This window comes from Plectropomus leopardus, chromosome 17, assembly GCF_008729295.1.
Source record: "Plectropomus leopardus isolate mb chromosome 17, YSFRI_Pleo_2.0, whole genome shotgun sequence".
Taxonomy (NCBI): Eukaryota; Metazoa; Chordata; class Actinopteri; order Perciformes; family Serranidae; genus Plectropomus; species Plectropomus leopardus.
The window spans coordinates 11,801,724-11,813,247 of record NC_056479.1 but is presented as its reverse complement, the minus strand read 5'-3'; the positions used below and the strand labels follow the sequence as shown (position 1 = coordinate 11,813,247).

Sequence of the window (11,524 nt, the reverse complement as noted above, 5' to 3'; positions counted from 1 at the left end):
AGGAACTGGCTGAGGCTGCAACATCAACAAATAGTTCATGACTGGAAATCTGCTGAAATGCAGTGTTGTAGATGGGAAAACCAGACGACAGACAAGGAGGAAGTCCAAAGATTTAAGACAAGCAATATGCGATAAACAAAATGCAAGCAGTAAACCATTTAAATATATGGGTCAGTGTTGGTGTGGCACTTCCTGCTGGAGGTGAATAGAAAATAATTTTGAATTTGATTTTATTTGATAATGATGATGCACTAGTTCCTACACGGAGCATGAAACTGATGTGCTGCACAGGTAATTTTCAACTTTTGTCCCTATCTAACCCCATAGCTAACTTGTAACCCAGAGGCCTCTCTAAATTCTAAATAAAACTGAGTTCATAAGATGATCTCGGGTATTTTCACATTGAAATTGTGGTAATAGTGCTTTTGGTGGTCCTTCCATGTGCAGAAAGTCAGTATAGCTGAATCATCCAGGACCCTGCAGAGGTAAAATTGCTGCTGATTTGAAATACCCAGTTCTGTGAAATCATGTGATAATAATGTAGAATTGCTTTTACACAGTACATGCTGGGGTTTAATTATACACAGAATGATGTCATGCTTCCTTTTTTTTCAATTTAAGCCCAATAAGCACTGATTCTTGACACAGGATCACTAGACTTCCCCACCTGAAAACCCCATGCTGCATGTCTACAGCCGATAACGTGCTACTGATGTGAACAGCAGCAGTGTGACTGCCAGGATTCCCACAAGTCCTATGGAGAGCATGTGACAGTTAAGATGAAGCAGCTATAAACAAGCAGAGACAGGAAGCAGTTGCTGCATCACTGGGCCTCTGGTTCTCTCTACAGTGCTCTCTCGCTCTCTCTCTTTCTGTGTCTCACGCATGCCTCGTTTGTCTTGATGGGAAGTGAACCCAGACTGGTTTGAGGAGAGGAAGAGGGGGTGTGATGAACAGCTATTACCGTCAGTCAGCAGCTGCTGACTCAGCTGTCTGAGGAAGCAACTGTCATCCTTACAGTTCTGGCTAGCAGCCAATCAATTTGGAGGATCAATGAAACTTCAACAGGGTGCAGTGTGGTGATTGGCTCGGCTGGTTGTGTGTGTGTGTGTGTGTTTGAGAGCGAGAGAGAGAGACTGTTAATGTAAATGATATCTTTTTTACATGGATGTGGGGAAATGAAGTCATTTATTTTTGCAGAATGAAAGGGGACTTTTCAGATTACAGATTTCAGAAACTGTTTTGTTTCTTTAAACACAGTTGAACCCTGCTGTAACAAAGTATATTTCTACAATTTTAAAGTAGGGGAGACTGGGGTTGGTTGGCACACTTTTACTCTTTCTCTGGCACAGTTCATGTTAAAATAACCAGTGGCAAATGAAAGGTTAAGGTCTCGGCTATAAAAAAATATGCTTAAATACACACAAATGTTTTCTTGAATGAGGTTATTCGTGATCTAAGTCATGTTGTGTATTTGTGCCAACCAGCACCATCATGGGGTGGCCTGGTGGTACAGCGGCTACCACTGTTGCCTCACAGCAGGAGACTTCCAGGTTCGAAACCCTTTGGTCCTTCTGTGTGGAGTTTGCATGCTCTCCTCGTGTCAGCGTGGGTGTTCTTCAGGTTCTGCAGCTTCCCCCTGTCCAAAGAGACGCAGGGTAGTTTAACTGATGAGTTTAAATTGCCCGTAGGAATGAATGTGAACGTTAATGGTTGTCTGTCTCTATGTGTCAACCTTGTGATAGTCTGGTTACCAGGATAGGTCTGTCCAGGGTGTAGGCTACATTGCCCCTCGTCCAATAACAGCTGGGATAGGCTCCAGCACACCGGCAACCCTGGACAGGATAAGTGCTTACACATAATGGATGAATGAGGCCCAACACAAGTGTTAAGAAATCTACAAAAAAGGAGTAACCAATAGTATACAATACAATACAAGTAACCAAAAGAAGTCAATTGTACATTTAATTGAATATGTGCCCATTTTTAACACAAAACATTTTAAAGCAATTCATCATTTGGAATGTCCACTTGTCTTTGCCATTGACAAAATTAAAAAAAATATATCTAATTAATTAAAAATCTTCTTATTTTTAATAATCTCTCAAAATACCCCAACAAAATATTTCTTTAATTAACTTGTCACATTCAAATGGGTCACCCAAACCCAAAGGTAGCATGCCACGATACGCCGCTTACATTTAACCCAGATTTGTGATGAAATTCTGTTTGCTAGCTACCATCGCAGACTTTTAAATCTTATATCAAAGTGTTGCTGATTCCTTTGTCTATTTACTAGAACTAACACATTTCTAGTACATTTATCTAACGCAGTTTTGTAGTTTACTCCACAGATCACTTTTTATTTTAATTTTTGATCCTATAAAACTGAAATGTTCCCTCACTAAAAAAAGGAGACTTTTACATGTTTTAACGTTGTAGATGAGTGAAGGTCAAGAAAATTAATTTTCACTGGAAATTCAGGGGAACTTGTATGTTTTGTTTTACTTTAGGCAACAATATATAGCAGATATAGATAGATATTTGCTTCAGGTGCACATTGTAATTATTTTTTTGAAGGTTTATGTATGGTCCCGGATACCTCATATCTCTCTCTCTCTCCTAATTAATTTATCTAAAATTAAAATGGTATACAAACGCAACGATGACACGTTTATTTCCCATTTCTGTAGTTCCATTTTGTACCACAATGCGTCGCTGTTGTCCACATCGAGGCGACAGATTTGGGAGGGACATGATGAGTTGGATGGAAGATGAACTGTGCAGCAGATTAGACTTAATCTAATCAACCGGTGTGCTGATAACTCTGCGCTGCTGAGAACAGCTTTGATCACAGCCAGTCAGAGAAAAGTGAGTCCGAGTTTAATGACCTACAGCAATGAGAGAGCAACTCCATTCAGTTCAATTCAAAGGGCTTTAATGGCATGAAAGTTTCACGAAAAATTACCTAGTATCAAAATAAGATTAAATATAATTAATATATAAACAGTAACATATCTCTCTTTGTTTTTCGTTATAGCCCGCATATGCTGCATATTCACCTCTCTCCAACTTGGTAAGAAATGTTTCAAAAATCGCAAGTAGTTTTATTTGGAAAAATCTTTTTTTTAAAGCTGGTAAAAAAAAAAAAAAATCTGGTGAAAAATGTCAAAGTAAAAAGATAAAAGCTAGGGAAAAAATGTCAAAGGGGAAAAACAAAAACAAAAAAACTATGGAAAACTATATTTATAATTCTCGTAAATAAATAAAATAATAATAATAAAATAATGTCACAGAATTATTACAATTCTTTAAGCAGGTTTTCCAGTTTTTTGTGTGCCTTTTTTCTAATTTTCGGGTACTTTGCTCCTACATCTTTTACTAATCTTGCAATTTGGGGGTATTTTCTTCTTTTGTTGCTCATTGCCGTCTTTCCATCTTTATGAAAGATATCAAACCAATTTCCTCAGGTTCCAAAGGGCTATGGTCATTCAACGCACTATTGACAACAATCTATGAATACAAAATTAAAGACATCAATTGTTTTACAAAAAGGAAAAAAAAGAAAGAGAAAAAAGAGGGGAAAAAAATCTTATATCAATTAACACAATATGTATTATTGTTACTAGTATTGTTGTGATGATGTTGTTGATGATGTAGTAGTAATTTTGCTCTATGCATTTCTTAATGAATGTATCTGTAAATGTCACTCTTTAGTAATTTGTATTGTTCTGGGCAAAAAAAATAAATAATAATAAGAAATGTGCAATAATTAAAAAAAAAAAAATAATAGCCGATGAATTTTAAAAATAGCCTTTATATAATAATATATAGTATAATTTTAATTATGTGTGTATGGCATGATATTTGAGCAAATAACAACAAATGATAATAGATGTACTGTGTCAAACATTACCCCCTCACTTAGTCTGAGTCCAGTTTTAGTCTGACATCAGTCATCATGAGCAGGACACAAATCAACAGAAACTGTTTCCCACTCACAGGCGTGTAAGAGCCACCGGAAGTGGGCGGTTTGTCAGAGAGAGAGAGAGAGAGAGAGCGCGAGCGAGCGGTGAACTGTGGGGCGAACTGTTGAAACTACACCGCTGACTGCCTGCCTGACTGACTGACTGAGAGATTACTGTCGTATGTTGCCCCGTCGTGCTGCAGCCGCGTCCCCACATTTTATGAAAACGGACAGCGAGTCTCTCCGCAGAGGTGAGTGCGACAGTTTCTAATGTCTTTAAAATGTGTTTGGTGTCAGCGTGGACGTCCTCGTTTCGTCCCGGCTGACTGTCCGCGTTGCGAAACAACATTCTGACAGCGCTTTGTAAACAAACTGCGAGCGTTGGCAGCGCTGCTCCGTGTGTGTGCAAACCTGTCTGGACGCAAGTGGCAACATTTCTGTAGAATTTCTGTTTTACTTTCTCGCTTCTTTGTGGTTTTCGTGGCGCGGCTGAATCAACAGGCGGGTTTTGTTTCTGCACTAAGCTTCAGCTGACAGCTATGAGTTTACTGTCACCTTATTGCATTGTCACTGCTGTAGCAGAAAAACAATGACTCACTCACTGTTATATGTCTGTGGTTTTCTGTAGCCTTCCTCCTGTCACTCTAATGTAACTTACATGTGATATTAAGTGTCAGCTGAGGTGGAACAGGACCATAAAGATAACCTGCTGCTGTAATGAGCGTTATACAGCCCTCATGAGTCCAATGATGGTGTAATGGGCATGCTTCACAAGTTTGACAGCAGGACTGAGAGCTTTTGTTCTGTCACTCTGGGACTGCCTCTCTGCTTTCCATTCTGCTCTATTCAAGTGCAGTTTTGAGGTACTTTAATTGAGGATATCCGCTTTGTGGAATTGCTTTTACTTCACATCTCCAGAGAGAAATATTGTTACTTTGAACTCCATGACAAATTGCCTGACTGCTGCAGTTTCTTGCAGATTAAGACTTTTTAAAAAAGTCATCATAAAATGGATGCATTATTATAGTTTAAACAGTTTAGTAGTTTTGCCACCAGCTGTAACATGAAATAGGCTGCTGCTTATATGTCAACACATCAACAAATTGCTACAGTTTTCTGTTGATACTTTTTCAACTTCTAGTACCAATTTGTTTTTATTTTATTTTTACTATTTAAGTAAAATAGACATTTTTACACCACTGATTTGGATGTAACAAATACCACATCAAATATCTTAATAATAATATAATAATAGTACATTTTAGGAAGATAATATGCAAAATCCTAATTAAAAAAAAGCATTAAAAAATTAGAACATTGTTGTGTAAATGAAACTAAAAACAACCTTAAAGAACAATAAGGTCACTCAGTATTGATTATTATGAGGAGTTGCAGTCCCTATGGCAATGTGGGAAGATTTCCATCCTCGAAATCACAAAAAGTTCACTATCACAGAGCTAGAGCTCCACACAGACACACAGAACATCTTTATATTAGAACTAAGTAATAAAATTAAAAAAAAAATAAAATAAAAAAATCGAACATCACAATATTTTTGGACCAGACACCTCAATATCAATATTGTGACCCAATGATAGAGTTAAGTATTGGTGCTTTCACAAAATGTTGACACAATAAAATATTTGATAAATAATCATCAGTAATCTGAATATAATGACTGTGAGGGCAAATGCTAATATAACAATAATAATAATAATAATAAATAATAATAATACTAATAATAAATGTATTGTGTAGCATTTTTGAAAAAATAGTAACAAAGTGCCTCAGGACAATAAAATAGTATACACTGTCAAGCTAAAAACAGCAACAACATAAATAAAAACATCCAAAACCAATATATTGTCTCATATCATAATATTGATACAATATTCATTTATTGCTTAGGCCTAGTTCATACAGTAGTCACTTAAGAGTAAAGAAATTACTATATCTGCAGAAGCTCAGTAGGCTTTTGTAAATGTCAGCTCTGTTCATGTGTCCAATACTCCATTCTCACAAAAGCTGATTTCTGAATTTGATTGAAATTGAGTAAGTTTGGTTTATTCCAATCAGGTCTGTGCCATTCATATTAGCTATTCTAATTGAGTGTCACTGTAAATGTGATCTATGGTTTCTCTGCAATTGCTTGTCGATATGTGCTCTGAAAAGCATGAAATAAATCATTCATAAAGGTCACTATACAAAGCTGACAGTCAAAGCTTAAAGGCGCCACTCCTGAGTCCAGACCTTAGTGTTTACTTCCAAACAGAACTGAAATGTCACGGTTGCTTTGATATTTCCGTGTGCTGTGTGTGTCATGTGTCCTCGTGTGTTTGTACCTTCGTTTACCTGATATGCATCTTTTGTCGTTTTGTTGCTGCGCTGAATGCTGAGTTGCAGCAATTAGATTCTGTGTTTTCTTTTGGGCAACATTTCTTCTAGTTGGCATTGACTCTGTCCCCTGTGGCTTCTGGTAATTGAGAATTACTTGTTGTGATATAACGCCCTCTGCCCGCTGTGATAATGTTCCCCCTTTCGGTTACTGTGTGAAAACTTTGGATGAGCCCTGTATCATTACTCTCCAAGTCCTTCCCCTTTGGCACAGCAATAGGAATGGTTAGTTTGCTGACACCTTCCTGTTTGGCTTTGGGATGTTATTTTAGTCGTGCTGAAATGAGTCAATTAATCAATCAACAATTCTGATGTTAGATTAATCATTTTGACATTTACGGTTGCTACATTTTCTGCTTTATATCTTTGGAAATGTTTTCGTTGTGAGGGACACAATTCACCTTTTGACATTTTAGGAGCTGAATTATCAGCTTCTTAGTGTATGACTCAAGATCTTCCTTGTCAGTTCCCATTCTGCAATTGCTCATTTCTGCATGTCTGCTCTCTCAATCAATAAAACACCTCAGTCAAGCTGTAATCTGCAGGAAATAGCGGTCAGTGCCTTTTTACATTTAACCTGGTTGGCAGACACAATGTTACCCTGCATGCTCCCTCTGTCACTGCCGTGCGTGGTGCACTGTCAGGAAGGCAGGGTTTTCCCAGGTTTCTGTGAAAACACGTGTGTTTAGGCTCGGTGTGGGAACATTGCATGCTGGTCAGGCATGAATTGGCTGGCACACCGTGTCCCTGACAGAGAACCCAGATGTTGGAGGAGCAGCAGGAGGGACAGGGAAACCCAGTGTGTCATCCCAGTGTGCCATGTGCTCAGTACATGGCATGTCCTTCAGCACATCTCACTTTCTCACTCCCCACTGCTAGACAAGTGTAGGGTTCAGCAAGTTTGGGAAGGCTGATGAGTACTCTAAATAGGGGCGGGGAGTGAGGTTAGTTAGGTAAGATATGTTCTTCAGCATTGACATCATGAGTAGCTGGAAGTGAGCCGATTAGAGTAGTGGTTTTGATCTGACTGAGCCAGGAGTCAAAGGTGTTAGAATCACTTGCGCCCTAATGAATGTGCTTAGGCCCGTAGACAGAGGAGAAGAGGATGGAAGATAACGGGAATGAGACCAAGAATTTCTCTGCTGAAATCTTGTGGTCAAAATGATCTTGTGACTAATTTAACATAAAGACATAGAGGGGGATGAGGGGAGATGCAGAGTGAAAGAGAAACACATTCAAAGGGAAGTGATCAGGAAGCATGTGGCGACATGCACCCTACCCTCCTCCCCCTTTCAGTTGGGCTAACGCTAATCCAATGGTCACGTGACCATGAGCTTTTAGCTTGGTCTAGACCAGGAGCGCTCTGATCCATCTGTCGAATAGTGTTGCTGATTGTTGGCATCCGCAGCGTGTATGTCCGTCCCATGATCGCTGCCTGCCCCACACAAGACTCAAATTTGATTGCCATCAGCGAGCCACTTCAGCATGGTGTTATCAGCAGTTTCTCTCTGTGACACCAACTTTGCCATTATCCTGTACTCTCCCTCTATCACTCTCTTTGTCCGGCTTGCATTGAATTCCTCTTTTCAGTGCAGTGAGTAAGTGGGAGGAGGATGACAGTCAAAACACTGAGGAGCATGATAAGGCCTTGGGTTATTATCTCAGTGACACAACAGAGAACGCTCAAAGGCGAGTTTGCCATATGAAGAAAGTCGGAAATCAGGAAGAGAGAGTGTGCGCTTGAATTCCCATGAATTGTGTAAAGTGTCGTCAGACAGAGGTCATCCCAGAAAAGACTTTGAATGGATATACATGGTCTGGATTAATCATTTTCCCATGTTTACACAATACCCCTCTGCAAGCCTAAACACACAGGAGCAAAAAGGTTGTTGCTACTTGCTGGCCTAGCCTACAAGGCTCAATATCACCCTTTCTGTCATGCCTTGAGCATGGGCGAATAAAGAGACAGTGGACCCCTGGGCACAGACATGCAAAGGGTCCTCCCACCTCTCCTTTATAGGAGCAAGACACACAAACTTTGTGGAGTTTTTTGTACTCTTTGTCTCTTTGGTGTATTAAGGTGTATTTTTTAGTCGTTTTAGGTCTCTTTAAGGTTAATTTGTGTTTCTTAGGTTGTTTTGTTTTTTATTGATGGAATTCTGATTAGTCATTTTGTTACTCCTATGTTTTATGTCTTTCAGTAATTATTTGATGTCTCTTTGAGGTGTTTTTGTGTCCTTTTTGATTGTCTTATGTCTTTTTGTAGTTGTTTTGCCTCTCTTGGTAATTTTGTGTTTTATTGAAGTAATTTTTTGCCTTTTTTGATTGTTTTGTCACATTGTAGTCATTTTGTGTTTCCTTGTGGTTGTTTTGTGTCTTTTTGTGGTCGTTTTGTGCCTCTTTGAGGTAATTTTCTGTTTTTAGTGAGGTTATTGTGTTTCAGTTTTAAACTTTTCTGTTGCATTGAAATCTTTTTATATCTCTTCTGACTCTGACTGGGTTAGAAGCCTAGTGACAAATGCAGTGACGTATTATCTGGAAAACACTATCTTGTGTATACAAAGACTGCAGTTCATCATTCAGATGCTCACTTTGTTATTTAGATTTCTGTGTATTACAATATGTTGCAAGTCTTAAAGAATATCTCATCCCGTGGCTCGATCCAAGGCGTTACGCTTCAGTAGAGACACACACCCAGCTGAGAGTCAGTAGCTCAGAGGTTAGCGAAAGCCAGCTTGTGAGCGACTGGCAAGTTGCCCTTTTTCTCTAGATTCCCCCTAGAGCTGTTTGGGAAACTGAGAAAAGCAAGGTCTTTTTCTTCCAAAACTAGCATCAGTGTGCTCTTTCAGTTATAATCTTAACCTCAGAATCACTGCAGGACAAACTTAGTGACTAACAGCACACAATTTTGGCTGTGCCTTGAAGCTCGGAAATATGAATGTCATTGAAATACTACATCTTCTCAGACTTTTGCTGCACATGTGCCTGAGTTAAATGGTTTCATTAAATTAGAGTTGAATATAAAGGGATGGTTTATGCTAGAATCTTTGATTTGTCTTATGGTGAGTTATCAATCTCTGACACTTCTTTAGTGTTTTTGGAAAGTAACACTGTACAAACTCTTGTGTGTTTTATGAGTGCCTTTGGGCCCTGTGTCATGCTTTATGTTTTATCTCATGCATGCATTATGTGAATAAATTGCTTCATCTGTGCCCTAAAGGAAAGTGTATCATGTGAAGTCTTGAATCTAAAAGGGGGAAAGACCGTTTTTTAAGTTGTCAAACACATAAGACATATTGTTAAGTGAATTACTGCAGTTATCTTGTATCAATTTATATTTGTGGGATCTAACTTTACATGAGTTCTGACAAGTGCTGCAGACTAAAAATACACCTGTAAATGCAGGAATATACCAAAATCCTTTTCATATTTATACTTAAAGTATAGTGTTACGTCTCTGTGTGGCATCACATTTTTTACTTAATCTCTGTTTGCAGTGTTCACAGTTTATTTTCTCTTTTCACACTCACACTATTCACACAGGCCGTAACCTTATATAGCCTGACCTGCTGGCCTACTTTAGATGGCAGTGTAGTTTTTCACCCATGAAGTGACCAGGAAGCTGTATTAAGCATGCAGCCATCTGACAGTATGTGTCAAGTTAAAGTGAAGCATTCTGTGATGCTTACTTCATGAAATAAACTAAGTCTGAAGTGTCTTATAGGACCATACAGTACACTTCACAGCTGTTAAGAAAAGCTTCTGAGAGCAGTTAAGTCTCAGGCTTAGTGGTGGAAAAAAAACACAATTCACTTGTCCTTAAATGCTCCCGGTGAACCTTTTATAGGCTCTTGAAATGGATTAAGGAATGTGATACTGTTAATGCCAACATTACTTGGCATAATAAAACTGCAAACTCATTTATACACACAGAAGTTTGGAGTGCTGTTATTTAAGCAAAGACATTAATGTCTGTTCCCAAGTATAATATGCAGTGCAAACTACGTATTTGGTTCTTCTGCATTGCTGGGATTTGCAGACGACTTTTCAGTCCTCACAAATTCTGCCACAATGATCCACCTTTCAGATATTCTGCAGACTATTTCAGGTCAATGTCCTCGCTTTGAAACAGAACTGTAGCCTCATCCCATATCCTCACACCCTCTTCAGTCTCATTTGATCATGTTCACACCCAAACACTCATCCCTCACTTATACTCCATCCAAAAAATGATCATCTGGAGGACTAACGTTCTAATACCATGTCTCATCTGCACATACTACCCACATTGTTTTATACAAAGCTGGTTGAAGATCAGCAAAGTATCCCTTTAAATTTTGATATAGTTTTGCTTAAATGGAGCTCCTGTCCCTCTTCAAGAATTGTTTTTTGATTCTTCATCTGCCATGGAGGCATGCAAGACGGAGTTTCATTCATGAATTCAAGGTAATGCAGTTTGACATACCAATCAAAACATACAAATGATCATTTTGAGGGTGATGTATTTCTTTAAATGAGGTAGCCAATGCTGATAGAATCTGAGACTTTCACACTTTTAAACTTTTTTTTGAGAGTGTGACTCAATTCCCAAACTTAGAGCCAGTCAAGATAGAATCAACAGCAAGTTATTGCCAGTGCATCTTTGTTTTGCGCTGCATTGTTGATGTGCATTTGCATAGGTATGGGGGGTCTCTCAGATCTGAAGGAAAAGGCTGTTTTTGTGGATGCTAGGATTGACCCAAGCATTGACTTACTGAGACACTGTGTCCTGATACAGAAAAAAACAGAAGCAGCAGGGAGACAAGGGAGCTCAATTATTTATTCTCCATCTGTTCGAATCTTCTGCTCACCATATCAGGTTGTAGTTGGTGAAAGTATTTTGCTGAGTCCATTTTAAAGCTGCAATGTGCAACTTATCACTGTGAGGCAAAAAGCGCAGGCTGATCCTGCTCTCCTCATCGGTAGATGTTCATTTTCACACCTCAACACTTGCCACTTTAATGAGGTGTCCATCCTGATCTGCAGTGTTACCTGAGGCTGAAGTAACTGCATCCGACCGTCACCACAGGAAAAGAGGACATTGTCAGGCTTTTTAAATCATGTTTTATATGGATTTGTGCTGGCAATAGCTGTGGCTGGAGGCATTATGTTTTTAGGTTGTCT

The 11,524-nt window shown here is 38.9% G+C and overlaps 1 protein-coding gene across 2 annotated transcripts in view; it reads left to right on the top strand.

Moving 5' to 3' along the window:
• The first annotated feature begins 4,085 nt into the window (after positions 1 to 4,085).
• The window catches only part of stat5a (signal transducer and activator of transcription 5a), a 63,955-nt gene continuing 56,516 nt past the window's right edge, over positions 4,086 to 11,524 (top strand). For both annotated transcript variants that reach the window (XM_042504187.1, XM_042504185.1), the window contains exon 1: positions 4,086 to 4,218. The gene's annotated coding sequence lies outside the window, so the exon portion shown is untranslated. The remainder of the gene's footprint in view (positions 4,219 to 11,524) is intronic.